The sequence below is a fragment of the Danio rerio genome, chromosome 4, assembly GCF_052040795.2.
Source record: "Danio rerio strain M-AB ecotype USA chromosome 4, GRCz13ab, whole genome shotgun sequence".
NCBI lineage: Eukaryota > Metazoa > Chordata > Actinopteri > Cypriniformes > Danionidae > Danio > Danio rerio.
The window spans coordinates 51,362,259-51,378,050 of record NC_141024.2 but is presented as its reverse complement, the minus strand read 5'-3'; the positions used below and the strand labels follow the sequence as shown (position 1 = coordinate 51,378,050).

The following is a 15,792-nucleotide window of genomic DNA, read 5'->3' as shown; positions in this document are numbered from 1 at the left end:
ACTCGCCAGCTTTTCCACTAACACAGAAAAATGAAGATCATCTCAGACTGATACCTTTAAATTGACACAAACTGAAACCAAAACTTTTAAAGAGTGATAGAAGTGAGACTTTACTTAATTTATTTTGTCTATTCTTTTTTTGAGGTGTATATTATTTTTTTATTTATTTACTGATGATTGCTTTGCAGCTTTCATCATTGAATTGAATGATTTATTATAATCTTTTGTTTGTTTTGTAGCAGAAATATTATTTATTAAATTGACATGCATATAAAAACAGCAGTACAAAATAAATATTTCTTACTGCAATGCTTCATTTTTGTTTGATGCAAACTATACAATTATTTTTCATAAAGTAACAGACATTTTATAGCAGATAACATACATTCATGCACATTCAAGGCAGTATCATAATGAGAAATGGAATTCATTGTTACTATTATTGTCATTTTTTATCATCATTAATATTCTATGGCCTAATTATTAGACATTCATTTTGGAATTATTGCACACAAATATCAATGTCTTCACAGCATTAGTTAGATAGTTGTTTCTAGTTTTTGTCAGTCCTATTAATGTTATTTTAAAATACAATAAATCCCTTAAAAAACAATTTGCAGCTGTGCTCATTCATTTTTGGTGGGTGCTCCTAAATTTTTTCTGGTGCTCCTAAAAAATTTTTTGGTGCTCCTAAATATTTGAAGTTGGGAGCACCGGTGCTACCAAGTAAAAAAGTTAATTTCGAGCCCTGTGAAGGATTCGGATTTCTGCTTTCCAATCCGTCTTATCATGGACCAACGTTTATCCTTTTCTCATCATCTCGTTTCTCATGATTTTTTTTATTAAATATAATTATTTCATCATTTGAATGAGTATTTAACTGTGAAATTATTTTAATTAATGAATAAGTTAACACATTGCTTAATATAAGAATGTTCAGTGCATTTGCCTGTCTCTTTATAACTATTATCAGAAGCCACCAAAGTAGGTCAGAGGTCACAGAGATCTTAAGTGGAACTGAGGGCTGAGGACTTGAATCAACTGTTTCTATTGTATTTTCTATGAGTTAATACTAATCTAAAATGTCTAAAGTTATTTTGCTGTTTTTACGGTTAATTCTTTTAAAGTGATTCTACTTTTTATTCAAGATAGACTATGACTATGATAAGAATAAAACTGCCTGAATGTAGACTATACCAATTTTTAACCAGTTTTCATAAAGATGGCTGAGAGTACACTCAGCCTTGAATAAGTAACAGATTATACCTTAAGAGTGTGTGTTCTATTTGATTGTTGATCCATTTCACAGGTCTGGAGTCAGCTTTAATCAGTCTAAGGGATGTCTGACGTTTATGCTTAAACGTGCAGTAGGTGATTATCTTCAGAAACTGAATTTCTGAAGACAATCACTAATTTTTGTTCTGGTTAAAAGTCTCTTCACTGTCCAATAGTAATGATTACAGTAAATGATCTAAATGTGTTTATATGTATTTTTATATTCTGGGTAAAGCATAAAACTAAAAAATGTTCATCCAATTAAATAGAGTCGGACTGTCATCTCCCATAATTCCGATAAGCAGGTCAGGCTGTCTGTCAGCAAATGTAGATTCGGACTTCTGTGCATCTGTTCACGCATATCCGCCATTAGCGTGTGCCCGTCTGTATAAGCGACCACGCGCGGTCCCGAGACGGACCGGGAGAAATCAAATGCTGAATTAAAACTTTTAAAAACTTGAATCAATATTGGTGTTACTTTAGCACGCTGAAGGAAGGACAACACCATGGCGGAAGTATTACTATTAGAGAGGTAATGTTCTGTTTTAAAACTATTTTAGTCAGGCTAAGCTGATGTTAGATTGTGTTGTGTTATGAATGACTTATATGCACAGACGTGTTGTTCAGCCACTGAAATCTCGCGGTGAAATATTGATGTGATTATTTTCAGTTTCATAAGGTCATTTTACAGCATTGATAATGATTTATAGAAATATTTATATTTAGTTCAACAACAAAACATCAGCAAATAGCGCTTTTCAGCCTAACCTGCTTTATTGAGCTGAAGTTGCTTTTATATTTACGTTTGGTCATTTTTGAACAATGACAGCCTTCCTATACTGTTTATCGCTACTCTGAATATTCACTCTGAAATAGCATGTAAGTGTGGTTAAGTAATAAATGTAATTCCTGCATGGCGCTGGCACTAACTAACTGGCAAATGACATGAACTAGTGGGGTTGTCTGTCTGCTGTTGTGACGCGGTGCGCGCGTTCGCGATTTCAGGGGGTGTAGCTTTAAATCACAGTCCCTCGCCGCCGTCCAAAGATAATATGCTAAGCGGTTAGCATTTTGACAGATCACCTACTGCACCTTTAAGATATTGTTCAGAATATACGCACAAACCCCACGTGGAAATTCTCCTAGTCTATCTGTGTTTTAACCAATCAGGCTAGAACACCTATATGTATGACGCAGTTAATGACGTTATGTGAGAGTATAATTGTTATTGATTGGTGATTGTAAGCAGAGCGGCCTAGGAACTCATTGCGAGAGTTGAAGCTGGTTTCAGCTGATGAAACTGCAAACTATCTTCTGTAAACTTGATTTATTTATTTAAATCTCTGACTCTGGCTCTTTTTTTTATACCTGACTAGTCATTCTTTGGGTTAAACTGTATACTATCCCTACAGTTTTGGTGGAGGACGCGTGGCACTTGTTTACTGGTGACACCATTGATCAATCAACAAAAAGAAATGTAGAAAGATTTAAAATATTATAAACTAGGGATGGTCTGTGGAGTAGTGGGTAGTAACGGAACGCTGTTGGGTTCTCATTCAGACGTGAATGAAAGGCAAAATTTTGTGGTAGATTTGTGTGGAATCCCCTTGTGAGCTGGTGCATTTTGCGGTACACCTATAACGATAGTAATAAGTATAACAGTAGTTGAGGGGTGTACCTCCTCCACCCAGAGTTAAGTACTCAGTGACGGGTGTGTAAGAGGCTTTTAGGACATTCTCGGGGATAAAACTTGGACTGGTTTTTATTTAGTAGTGGACTAAATTAACCCGAGATTGTAATTAGTTCCACCACTGCTATCTTGCTGTTTCACAGACAAAAGGGCCCGAATCCTAAGAATAGAGTAGGTCAGATTATTAGGTAAAGAAATAGTTAAATAAATAAATAAATTCTTAAATAACATCTTAATCTGTATCCATTAGATAGTAGTGGCCACAAAAGTCAGACAAGAAACCTAAAAATATTAGGGCGAGGTTGATTGATCAATGATGCACCAGGAGCAATCCCGAAAAAAATATGACCCTAACTGGATTGGACCGATCTGGACAGTATCCACATCTTGGAAACTCTTAAACTCTGATATAAAAAGAAACAGATGAGAGCAGAATGCAGTAAATGGCTCAGCTAAGCTCTCAGGTTTAAAATGATTTTAGAACCGATTTTAGAAAAAAAATGCCTTTGGCAATTAATTGTCAATGAAAAGCTAAAATCTAAATATTGAGTGTCTAGTAGCAAAAAGCACAAGCACAGAAACTGACAGTAACATTATGGGAATAAAGAATAGCTTATGTTTTGTCGTAGGAGATGAGATTCTGTGTGACTGCACTGTTATCTTGGTTTAGCCCTCACCATGACTTTTGACTTTTGGCTGTAAAAGTAACAGAGACATGTCTGTATAAAAAATGTGCCATGTAAGTCTGTGCAAACAAGCAGCTTTATGATTGGATTTAAATATTTTTAGTAATATATAAGTAACATAAATGGGGGTTGAAATAATACTTTGATGGATGCAGTTAACCCCTGAAAGATCTAAAACTGTTGTTGACTGTAACAGCATTACTTTGAAAAAGCATGTCAACTCTGTTTTATGTTTTAGGACGGGCTTGAGTAAAAGATTACAATAAAATTATGTTATTGAAGTTAATGTTATGTTTAATGTATGTTTAAATTGAGTAAACATTCTTTTGCGTGTCATCCTTGCGCCTCTTGCGGGAGAATCTTCGGTTCCCTTCCCGTTCCACAGTTCCACTTTCCCTTCTTCCTGATTGGCCCGACGTCTGGCTCGGGATTGGTCGACGCAAAGTTCCACAAAGCGTGCTTCCGAATTTGGTCATGTCATGTAGCGTGCCGTTGGCTCTTTTGAGAAAGTTCCACTGAACGTGCGCTCCGATTGGCCGCTGGGCGGGACCTCCAGGAAGCGCGATTTATAAAGCGGTGCAGTGGAAAGAGGAAGTTAAAAAAGGAGACAAAACAGACTATAAAGACGACAAGCTTTGTTGTAAATGTTTATTTTGTTTGACAAAAAAATAGATATATAGATGTATATGTTTTAGGGCTTTATGATAGCATAGAAAAACGCGATTATTTCTAAAATAACATTTCCCTAGAAAAATGCATTTTTTCTGTGTTATTAAATCATTTACTTAATAATATTAAATGGTTAAAAGATATTGTTCAGATGCAATTAGCTCTAATTCTAAAAATTATAAGTCTAATAACACTGTCAAGGTGCAAACATTTAGTCTTTAAAACAACTAAGCAAGATAAATGTTTGTTTTGTATAAAACAAATATAAATATACATGTACAAGTTGTAGGGCTTTATGATAGCATAGAAACTGCTATTATTTCTAAAATAACATTTATGACAGCATAGAAATTGCTATTATTTCTAAAATAACAATTCCATTCAAAAATGCATTATTTTATCTGTGTTATTAAATCATTTACTTAATAATATTAAATAGTTAAAAGATATTGTTCAGATGCAAATAACTAATTCTAAAAATTAAGTCTAAGTCTAAAAACACTGTAAAGGTGCAAACATTTAGTCTTTAAAACAAATAAGCAAGATATTCAGACTCTGATTGGCTGTTGTCATTTTCTTTTTTCTTCTTAACTTCTGCTATTAGTGTTTATTTACAGCTCTGGGTTATGCTTTGAGCTGCTCTAGCAAATAGCCGAGCAGCAACTACTGGGAAGGTAGTTTATAAAATAATAATTTATCATATGTTTGTGATTTTTTTTTTTTTTTAAATATTGCATAAACTGTTGTGATAATAAAATAATTTTACGCTATATTGTACTGCCCTAATATGTTAAAAGTATAAATGGTTATATATTTTGTGTAAATAAACATTTTTCTATTTTATTTCTAATCTCTGTGTACATTTCAGCTTTTTTTTTAAAGATTTGTTCAGTAGCTACAGTGTCCCAAGAGTGGGTTATCTGTTTTGACTCGAATAACTTTACACAATATTTATATTACACTTTACATTCATCATTTTTTCTATTCATTTATTGCAAACAAGTGTTAAAGGATAAAATAAAACTTGCACAAATACACTGCGTACATATTCATGTGGTTGCTTTAATGTTATCATTGTGTAATTTAAAGGATGGTAATATTAGGGTTCTGTTTATTATTCATAAACAAGTTATAAACTCTAGTTTAGCTAACCGTTAAAATAAAAATGGTATAAAATTATATTGTAAATTAAATTTAAGTAAATGTTCAATGTAAATGCAGTAAAAAATAATATGTGTATATGTAAATATAACTGAAAACATTGATGTAAATGAAATATTTTAAAATATATTTAATTGAATTTTTAAATAATTTATTAAACTTTAAAAAAATGAAAAACCTATTTAAATATCAATGCCTGAAATTTAAATTTGAAAGTATTTTAATATAATATTTCTTATATCCTACAACCTAATATTTTAGGTACTATATATAGTTTAATCAGTTGTTTAAATATTTTATTATGTGTTATTTAATATTAATAAATAAGTTACCTGAACATTACGGTCAATATAATTGACAAAATTCTAAAACATTTAAAAGTCAATATTTCAGTATGTTTATTATTGAACTATTAAAAAATATTATATTTCTTAAAAGGTGTGAAATATAAGTCCTAATTATAAAAACATTTTATCTAACTCACATGCAATTCAAATAAAGCTATATTTAGTTATGTTGCAAATAAACATACAATTATATTTGAATATAATGTAATACATTTATTAAAAATAATACTTATTATGTTACTCAATTCATTTAAAATGGATTTTCTTTTTCAAATTATGTAATATATGATATACAATGAGAGCAGTCTACAGCACATGGCTAATTAATATGCACCTGTCATACCCCAGAAAGCACATGGCTAATTATGCCAGTTCCCGCCTTTGATTTTTTTACCATATTGGGTAATTTCATTAATTTCAGCAAGCATGAGCACCTGTCGAGGTCTCAGGTGACCCCAGTGGGGTTCAGGGGTCACTACCTTGCAGTCTAAGGCCATGTGACGTCGAGAGGACTGCTGGGGGCCACAGGGTGGGGACAGAGAAGATCCATCAGGTTCCTTTGCGCAGGGGCCATGCTAATCTTCTCTGTATCGATCCAATTTTAGTATATGTGCCACCGTAGCGAGCACGGACGAGTGGACAGGCTCAGGGCATATGTACGCCTCGAGTCCCAGCAATGTTCCTCCAAGGTGGTGGGACCTGGAGAGCCATGTTCCCACTTGTATGCCGTGCACTACAGAGCTTTGGCCCTGTCAGTGCTAGGCACACTGATTGATGCAGTAGGTCACCAAGTTTATGGACAGGGGGAAATTAGAGTGTCAGGATAGCCTATGGCAAAGTCCCAGTAAAGCAAGGGCTTTGGAAGTGCATTGGTTGCACAACAAAGCAAACGATCAAAGCATCCCACATTCGTTTTCACCATGCATGTAGACTTTCCAGTTGACCCAGCAGCACCTCCCACGATTTGCTAAACCCATCCTCATGCACCATTTGGAATCGTGAAAAGCCTTTTGTCCTTTTTCATTTCTGTACTTTTACCCACGCACTAAAACAGCAATATGGAGCGCTTCACGGATTTGCGTGTCATCCTTTCGCAGGGGCCATGCTAATCTTCTCTGTATCGATCCAATTTTAGTATATGTGCCACCGTAGCAAGCACAGACCAGCAGTCAGGCTCAGGGCATATGTACGCCTCGAGTCCCAGCAATGTTCCTTCAAGGTGGTGGGACCCGAAGAGCCATGTTCCCACTTGTATGCCGTGCACTACAGAGCTTTGGCCCTGTCAGTGCTAGGCACACTGATTGATGCAGTAGGTCACCAAGTTTATGGACAGGGGGAAATTAGAGTGTCAGGATAGCCTATGGCAAAGTCCCACTAAAGCAAGGGCTTTGGAAGTGCATTATCACAACAAAACAAACGATCAAAGCATCCCACATTCGTTTTCACCATGCATGTAGACTTTCCAGTTGACCCAGCAGCACCTCCCACGATTTGCTAAACCCATCCTCATGCACCATTTGGAATCGTGAAAAGCCTTTTGTCTTTTTGCATTTCTGTACTTTTACCCACGCACTAAAACAGCAATATGGAGCGCTTCACGGATTTGCGTGTCATCCTTTCGCAGGGGCCATGCTAATCTTCTCTGTATCGATCCAATTTTAGTATATGTGCCACCGTAGCGAGCACGGACGAGTGGACAGGCTCAGGGCATATGTACGCCTCGAGTCCCAGCAATGTTCCTCCAAGGTGGTGGGACCTGGAGAGCCATGTTCCCACTTGTATGCCGTGCACTACAGAGCTTTGGCCCTGTCAGTGCTAGGCACACTGATTGATGCAGTAGGTCACCAAGTTTATGGACAGGGGGAAATTAGAGTGTCAGGATAGCCTATGGCAAAGTCCCAGTAAAGCAAGGGCTTTGGAAGTGCATTGGTTGCACAACAAAGCAAACGATCAAAGCATCCCACATTCGTTTTCACCATGCATGTAGACTTTCCAGTTGACCCAGCAGCACCTCCCACGATTTGCTAAACCCATCCTCATGCACCATTTGGAATCGTGAAAAGCCTTTTGTCTTTTTTCATTTCTGTACTTTTACCCACGCACTAAAACAGCAATATGGAGCGCTTCACGGATTTGCGTGTCATCCTTTCGCAGGGGCCATGCTAATCTTCTCTGTATCGATCCAATTTTAGTATATGTGCCACCGTAGCAAGCACAGACCAGCGGTCAGGCTCAGGGCATATGTACGCCTCGAGTCCCAGCAATGTTCCTTCAAGGTGGTGGGACCCGAAGAGCCATGTTCCCACTTGTATGCCGTGCACTACAGAGCTTTGGCCCTGTCAGTGCTAGGCACACTGATTGATGCAGTAGGTCACCAAGTTTATGGACAGGGGGAAATTAGAGTGTCAGGATAGCCTATGGCAAAGTCCCACTAAAGCAAGGGCTTTGGAAGTGCATTATCACAACAAAACAAACGATCAAAGCATCCCACATTCGTTTTCACCATGCATGTAGACTTTCCAGTTGACCCAGCAGCACCTCCCACGATTTGCTAAACCCATCCTCATGCACCATTTGGAATCGTGAAAAGCCTTTTGTCTTTTTTCATTTCTGTACTTTTACCCACGCACTAAAACAGCAATATGGAGCGCTTCACGGATTTGCGTGTCATCCTTTCGCAGGGGCCATGCTAATCTTCTCTGTATCGATCCAATTTTAGTATATGTGCCACCGTAGCGAGCACAGATCAGCAATCAGGCTCAGGGCATATGTACGCCTCGAGTCCCAGCAATGTTCCTCCAAGGTGGTGGGACCTGGAGAGCCATGTTCCCACTTGTATGCCGTGCACTACAGAGCTTTGGCCCTGTCAGTGCTAGGCACACTGATTGATGCAGTAGGTCACCAAGTTTATGGAAAGGGGGAAATTAGAGTGTCAGGATAGCCTATGGCAAAGTCCCAGTAAAGCAAGGGCTTTGGAAGTGCATTGGTTGCACAACAAAACAAATGATCAAAGCATCCCACATTCGTTTTCACCATGCATGTAGACTTTCCAGTTGACCCAGCAGCACCTCCCACGATTTGCTAAACCCATCCTCATGCACCATTTGGAATCGTGAAAAGCCTTTTGTCTTTTTTCATTTCTGTACTTTTACCCACGCACTAAAACAGCAATATGGAGCGCTTCACAGATTTGCGTGTCATCCTTTCGCCTCTTGCGGGAGAATCTTCGGTTCCCTTCCCGTTCCACAGTTCCACTTTCCCTTCTTCCTGATTGGCCCGACGTCTGGCTCGGGATTGGTCGACGCAAAGTTCCACAAAGCGTGCTTCCGAATTTGGTCATGTCATGTAGCGTGCCGTTGGCTCTTTGAGAAAGTTCCACTGAACGTGCGCTCCGATTGGCCGCTGGGCGGGACCTCCAGGAAGCGCGATTTATAAAGCGGTGCAGTGGAAAGAGGAAGTTAAAAAAGGAGACAAAACAGACTATAAAGACGACAAGCTTTGTTGTAATGGTTTATTTTGTTTGACAAAAAAATAGATATATACATGTATATGTTTTAGGGCTTTATGATAGCATAGAAAAACGCGATTATTTCTAAAATAACATTTCCCTAGAAAAATGCATTTTTTTTCTGTGTTATTAAATCATTTACTTAATAATATTAAGTGGTTAAGATATTGTTCAGATGCAATTAACTCTAATTCTAAAAATTATAAGTCTAATAACACTGTCAAGGTGCAAACATTTAGTCTTTAAAACAACTAAGCAAGATAAATGTTTATTTTGTATAAAACAAATAGAAATATACATGTACAAGTTGTAGGGCTTTATGATAGCATAGAAAATGCTATTATTTCTAAAATAACATTTATGATAGCATAGAAACTGCTATTATTTCTAAAATAACATTTATGATAGCATAGAAAATGCTATTATTTCTACGATAACATTTCCCTACAAAAATGCATTTTTTATCTGTGTTATTAAATCATTTACTTAATAATATTAAACAGTTAAAAGATATTGTTCAGATGCAAATAACTAATTCTAAAAATTAAGTCTAAGTCTAAAAACACTGTAAAGGTGCAAACATTTAGTCTTTAAAACAAATAGGCAAGATATTCTGACTCTGATTGGCTGTTGTCATTTTCTTTTTTCTTGTTAACTTCTGCTATTAGTGTTTATTTACAGCTCTGGGTTAAGCTTTGAGCTGCTCTAGCAAATAGCCGACCAACTACTGGGAAGGTAGTTTATAAAATAATAATTTATCATACGTTTGTGATTTTTTTTTTAAATATTGCATAAACTGTCGTGATAATAAACTCATTTTACGCTATATTGTACTGCCCTAATATGTTAAAAGTATAAATGGTTATATATTTTGTGTAAATAAACATTTTATTTCTAATCTCTGTGTACATTTCAGCTTTTTTTTTAAAAAGATATTTGTTCAGTAGCTACAGTGTCCCAAGAGTGGGTTATCTGTTGTGACTCGAATAACTTTACACAATATTTATATTACACTTTACATAATTTTTTTCTATTCATTTATTGCAAACAAGAGTTGAAAGATAAAATAAAACTTCCAAAAGTACACTGCGTACATATTCATGTGGTTGCTTTAATGTTATCATTGTGTAATTTAAAGGATGGTAATATTAGGGTTCTGTATATTATTCATAAACAAGTTATAAACTCTAGTTTAGCTAACAGTTAAAATAAAAATGGTATAAAATTATATTGTAAATTAAACTCGAGTAAATGTTCAATTTAAATGCAGTAACACCTAAATATAATGTGTATATGTAAATATAACTGTAAACATTGATGTAAATGAAATATTTAAAAATATATTTAATTGAATTTTTAAATAATTTATTAAACTTTAAAAAATTGACAAACCTATTTAAATATCAATGCCTGAAATTTAAATTTGAAAGTATTTTAATATAATATTTCTTATATCCTACAACCTAATATTTTTAGGTACTATATTTAGTTTAATCAGTTGTTTAAATATTTTATTATGTGTTATTTAATATTAATAAATAAGTTACCTGAACATTACGGTCAATATAATTGACAAAATTCTAAAACATTTAAAAGTCAATATTTCAGTATGTTTATTATTGAACTATTCAAATATTTTATTTCTTAAAAGGTGTCAAATATAAGTCCTGATTATAAAAACATTTTATCTAACTGACATGCAATTCAAAAAAGCTATATTTAGTTATGTTGCAAATAAACATACAATTATAATACTTATTATTATATGTTACTCAATTCATTTAAAATGGATTTTCTTTTTCAAATTATGTAATAAATGATATACAATGAGAGCAGTCTACAGCACATGGCTAATTAATATGCACCTGTCATACCCCAGAAAGGACATGGCTAATTATGCCAGTTCCCGCCTTTGATTTTTTACCATATTGGGTAATTTGTTTAATTTCAACAAGCATGAGCACCCTTCAAAGCCACAGGTGACACCAATGGGGTTCAGGGGTCACTACCTTGCAGTCTAAGGCCATGTGACGTCGAGAGGACTGCTGGGGGCCACAGGGTGGGGACAGAGAAGATCCATCAGGTTCCTTTTCACAGGGGCCATGCTAATCTTCTCTGTATCGACCCAATTTTAGTATATGTGCCACTATAGCAAGCACTCAGGCTCAGGGCATATGTACGCCTCGAGTCCCAGCAATGTTCCTCCAAGGTGGTGGGACCTAGAGAGCCATGTTCCCACTTGTATGCCGTGCACTACAGAGCTTTGGCCCTGTCAGTGCTAGGCACACTGATTGATGCAGTAGGTCACCAAGTTTATGGACAGGGGGAAATTAGAGTGTCAGGATAGCCTATGGCAAAGTCCCACTAAAGCAAGGGCTTTGGAAGTGCATTGGTTGCACAACAAAACAAACGATCAAAGCATCCCACATTCGTTTTCACCATGCATGTAGACTTTCCAGTTGACCCAGTAGCACCTCCCACTATTTGCTAAACCCATCCTCATGCACCATTTGGAATCGTGAAAAGCCTTTTGTCTTTTTTCATTTCTGTACTTTTACCCACGCACTAAAACAGCAATATGGAGCGCTTCACGGATTTGCGTGTCATCCTTTCGCAGGGGCCATGCTAATATTCTCTGTATCGATCCAAGTATATGTTTTTTTTTTTCAAAACATCAGTTCAGAAGCATATAAAAATATCATTTACAAACATTCCTTATGACATTATGTTGGTTTCAAAACAGGAAAACAACAAGCATAATCATTCTGGCAAATCTATTTTCAAACCATCTAGTGAGTACGTAATATAAGGAGTATTCAACATAAACGTTTTGTAAAATTCAGTCTCTTTTTCTTCCATTCTAAAATATTGTTCCACAGTTTTAATATAGTTTTCCAGTTTCTTTTACACATTGTCCATAACTCCATTTTAGCATGTTTATTTTTAACAATGTTTCTCCTTTCTCAAATTACAGTTCTTGCAACTGATAGAAACAAATTGGCAATTCTTGTTTTACTTCCATTAAAACTAGGGATGCACGATATATCGGCGCCCATGTCGTTATTGTCCGATAAATGCTATTTTTAAGATTATCGTTATCGATCCGATGTTGACACCTTGCAATTTCGAAATCATATCTTTTTTACTTCAAGTATAGACTATTCAGTTCATAAGAGCAGTTCAATCTTTTATGAAGTTTGCTGTATAAAAATATAACAATTTAAAATATTTATTATTATCGGCCTATACATATCGGCTATCGGCCTCCAAGTCTGAAGAATTATCGGTTATCGGTATCGGCCAAAAAATCCATATCGGTGCATCCCTAATTAAAACCAAATAAAAATATTTTATACCATTCTGTCTCCTCCTCAATCAGTTTTACTTTTCATCATTTGTTTAATACTTTCTTTTAACTTTGCCATAAATGTATTAAATTCAACACATTTTAAAAACAAATGCATAATACCTTCATTTTCCAGTCCACATATTTTGCATAATGCATTCTCACTGCTTCCAATTTGTGCCAGTTTTGTTTCAGTGAAAATAACATTATGTCTGATGAAATAATCCAACGTTTCAATTTTTGCGTCTAAATATTTCCATTTTAAATTCTTCCAGATTCCCTCTTCGTCTATTTCCACAAATATTTTTTTCCAAAATTGTTCTGAAACTGGTCTTTTATGCACTTTGTTTCTGAAACAAATATAGAAATTTTTGAGAACACATTCTTGAAAATCTTTATCATTTTCCTTTAAAAACATTTTCACATTATTCCTTCATTCGAATCTATGATTTCAAAACTTTCTGGATCCACACCTACAAATGTTTCCATAATTTATCGTCCACCCAAACCAAATAATGAATTTCTAAATGACTTTGCTGCTTTTTAACACATATTACCACCCTCTCACCTAATATTATGGTTTTAGGAGATTTTAATATTCATGTGGATAATTTTAATAACTCCCTTACAAGAGATTTTATATCCTGTTTTGAGAGCTTTGGACTTCAACAGCATGTCAATGTTCCCACACACTCTAAAGGACACACCCTCAACCTCATCTGCTGCTCTGGTGTTTCACCCATTGACCTCTCTGCTGAGGAACTCCCTATAACGGATAATTTTCTCCTCTGATTTAATTTTGCACTCTCTCTTTCTTCCACCAAATCTCTCCGTACTATTTCCTTCCGTAACATAAAACATATTAATTTAAAATCCTTTTTTTGCTAGTATTAACTCTCTTCCTGAAATTACTAACCTTTCATCACCAAATGATTTAGTTTCTCATTACAACACTGGACTTCACTATAAGTCTCTGTAATAAAGTTCACGGCCCTTTGGCCGCCTGGAAGAAGGAGGCGGAGAACCGACGTAGTTTAAAAATATTTATTAATAACAGGGACGGCAGCTCCTCACGGAGACAATGGGGGGGTTGGCGCCACAGCCCCTGCGAGACCTATATGAGATGGGCCGAGAGAACAGGAGATGAAAAAAAAGGAAAGACAGAGTAGACCAGGAAAGGGGAGAGAGGAAAATGAAAAAAAAAATTGGGGTTCGGTTCTCCAGACACGCTGCCACTCGATCCTCCACCAGCTGAGAGATGCGATGACGTGCTGGGAGCCCTGTGGAGGAATCTATCCACCCGTCTGTCTTCTGGCGTCCGGCGGCGGTTCTCCTGGCTGGCTGGCGGCATCTCTGGTCTCCTGCTCCGCTTCCGTGGATGGATGCAGGCTCTGGCATCATGGTGGATCGCGGCAACTCCCCCGGGTTCTGTGGGATGGCTCCCTTCAGCACTTTCCCCTTCGGTGGTGAGCCCTGCGTCTCCTGCTCCTCCCCATGCTGGGAGACGGCAGCAGGCAGATCCTTTCCTCGCCAGCCTCAGGCCGCCCCGGCACTCTGGGCAGACGAACAGGTTTCTCCCCCACTCGGGTTAACTCCCAAACACTCGCCCCTCTCTCAGCGGCAAGGGCATCTGGACAACGCGTCCCTCCTTCTCCCGGGCTTCGGCACCACTGTAATAAAGTTCATGGCCCTTTGGCCGCCAGAAAGAAGGAGGCGGAGAACCAACGCAGTTTTAAAATATTTATTAATAACAGGGACGGCAGTCTCCGTGTCTAAACCAAAACGGACGGACGGCAGCTCCTCACGAAGACTGCCGTCAAACTGAAAGCAAAAGTAAAATATGTCCGGGCCCGGTCCTCTCTCGGCTTCCTCTGCCATAGTTCCTCCTTTTATGGTCCAGAGCTCCTTCCGTGGGATCCGAGGCAGGTGCGCACCGCAGGTGTATCCACTTACGCGGTGGCCTTACTCCGTTCCCACGGCTCTCGGCCACGCCCCCTCGCCACAGTCTCATATGGATTTTTTGAACATCTGACAGAAATAAAGTCAATCAGGTAAGCAATGAGCGTAGCTGCTGCTGCTTCTCTTCTGTTTCTGCATATTAACAGCAGGTGTTCATCATCAGTCCTCAATCATCACTTAATTAAACTCATCATCGGCTCATTAACTTTACTCTGCTGCTGAGTAAATTTTGCTCAATTTAGAGAGGGACCAAATGTTCTCTGAACTGAGTAAATTTTACTCTGATGATTTTACTGTGTACAGGTATGGATCATATGTTTTGTCCCAGCTAAGATCTTAAAATGTTCTTTACTTCTCATAGTAACAACTAATGATAATAATTGTCATGGTCACATATATTGCTGTATATGAAGGGATATTTATTTATTAGCATGATGGTTGCTATATTTTAATGAAACAACTGTTTACTATGTGAATGGAGCTATCAAACCGACACGAGCGTTGAAAATAATACATAAGCTAAACTTTTTCAGGTTTTGTGCAGCCATATATACATATAAGTAATATCACAGTATAAAAATAATCTACAACACGAAATCTCTAGGACAGGTGAACTTTCTGACGACACAGCGTCACCAGCACAGACCAAACACTGCACAAAGAATGAGATATTTCAAACATGATGTGACCTTAGCATTAATGTAACAATAAAAATAACTTACTGCACAAAATCTCTGTAATGGATGAACGTCTGACAGCGCAGCGTCAGGCACACAGACAAAATACTGCACACACAGTGAAATATTTTAAATGTGATGTGAGCAAAACATACTGTTTATCAGAACAGGATAAAAATAACCTACCACTCTAAATCACTATGACAGGTGTACTTGCTGACAGCGCAGCCTCACGAACAAAGACAAAATGCTGCACAAAGAGTGAAAAACTTCGAATGTGATGTAACCAGAACATATTGTGCATCAATATAACAGTATAAAAATAACTTACCACACGAAATCTCAACAACAGGTGTACTTTCTGAAGGCGCAGCCTCACGAATACTGCTCAAAAAGTGAGATATTTCAAACATGTCGTGAACAAAACATACTGTGCATCAATATAACAGTATAAAAATAACTTTCCACACAAAA

At 36.9% G+C, this 15,792-nt stretch overlaps 1 protein-coding gene, 4 non-coding genes and 3 pseudogenes across 5 annotated transcripts in view; all 8 read right to left on the bottom strand.

The window, feature by feature from the left end:
- Positions 1-15,792, bottom strand: part of LOC141381695 (uncharacterized) — a 287,837-nt gene that overhangs the window by 190,147 nt on the left and 81,898 nt on the right. The gene's annotated exons all lie outside the window — the stretch shown is intronic.
- Positions 6,384-6,457, bottom strand: LOC137495103 (U6 spliceosomal RNA; annotated as a pseudogene).
- Positions 6,881-6,987, bottom strand: LOC137494818 (U6 spliceosomal RNA). Its single transcript, XR_015484772.1, has one exon. It is a non-coding gene; the product is annotated as a U6 spliceosomal RNA (small nuclear RNA).
- LOC137494639 (U6 spliceosomal RNA) lies at positions 7,408-7,514 on the bottom strand. Its single transcript, XR_015484580.1, has one exon. It is a non-coding gene; the product is annotated as a U6 spliceosomal RNA (small nuclear RNA).
- On the bottom strand, positions 7,938-8,044 carry LOC137494819 (U6 spliceosomal RNA). Its single transcript, XR_015484771.1, has one exon. It is a non-coding gene; the product is annotated as a U6 spliceosomal RNA (small nuclear RNA).
- LOC137494640 (U6 spliceosomal RNA) lies at positions 8,465-8,571 on the bottom strand. Its single transcript, XR_015488068.1, has one exon. It is a non-coding gene; the product is annotated as a U6 spliceosomal RNA (small nuclear RNA).
- On the bottom strand, positions 11,422-11,495 carry LOC137495124 (U6 spliceosomal RNA; annotated as a pseudogene).
- Positions 11,909-12,009, bottom strand: LOC137495094 (U6 spliceosomal RNA; annotated as a pseudogene).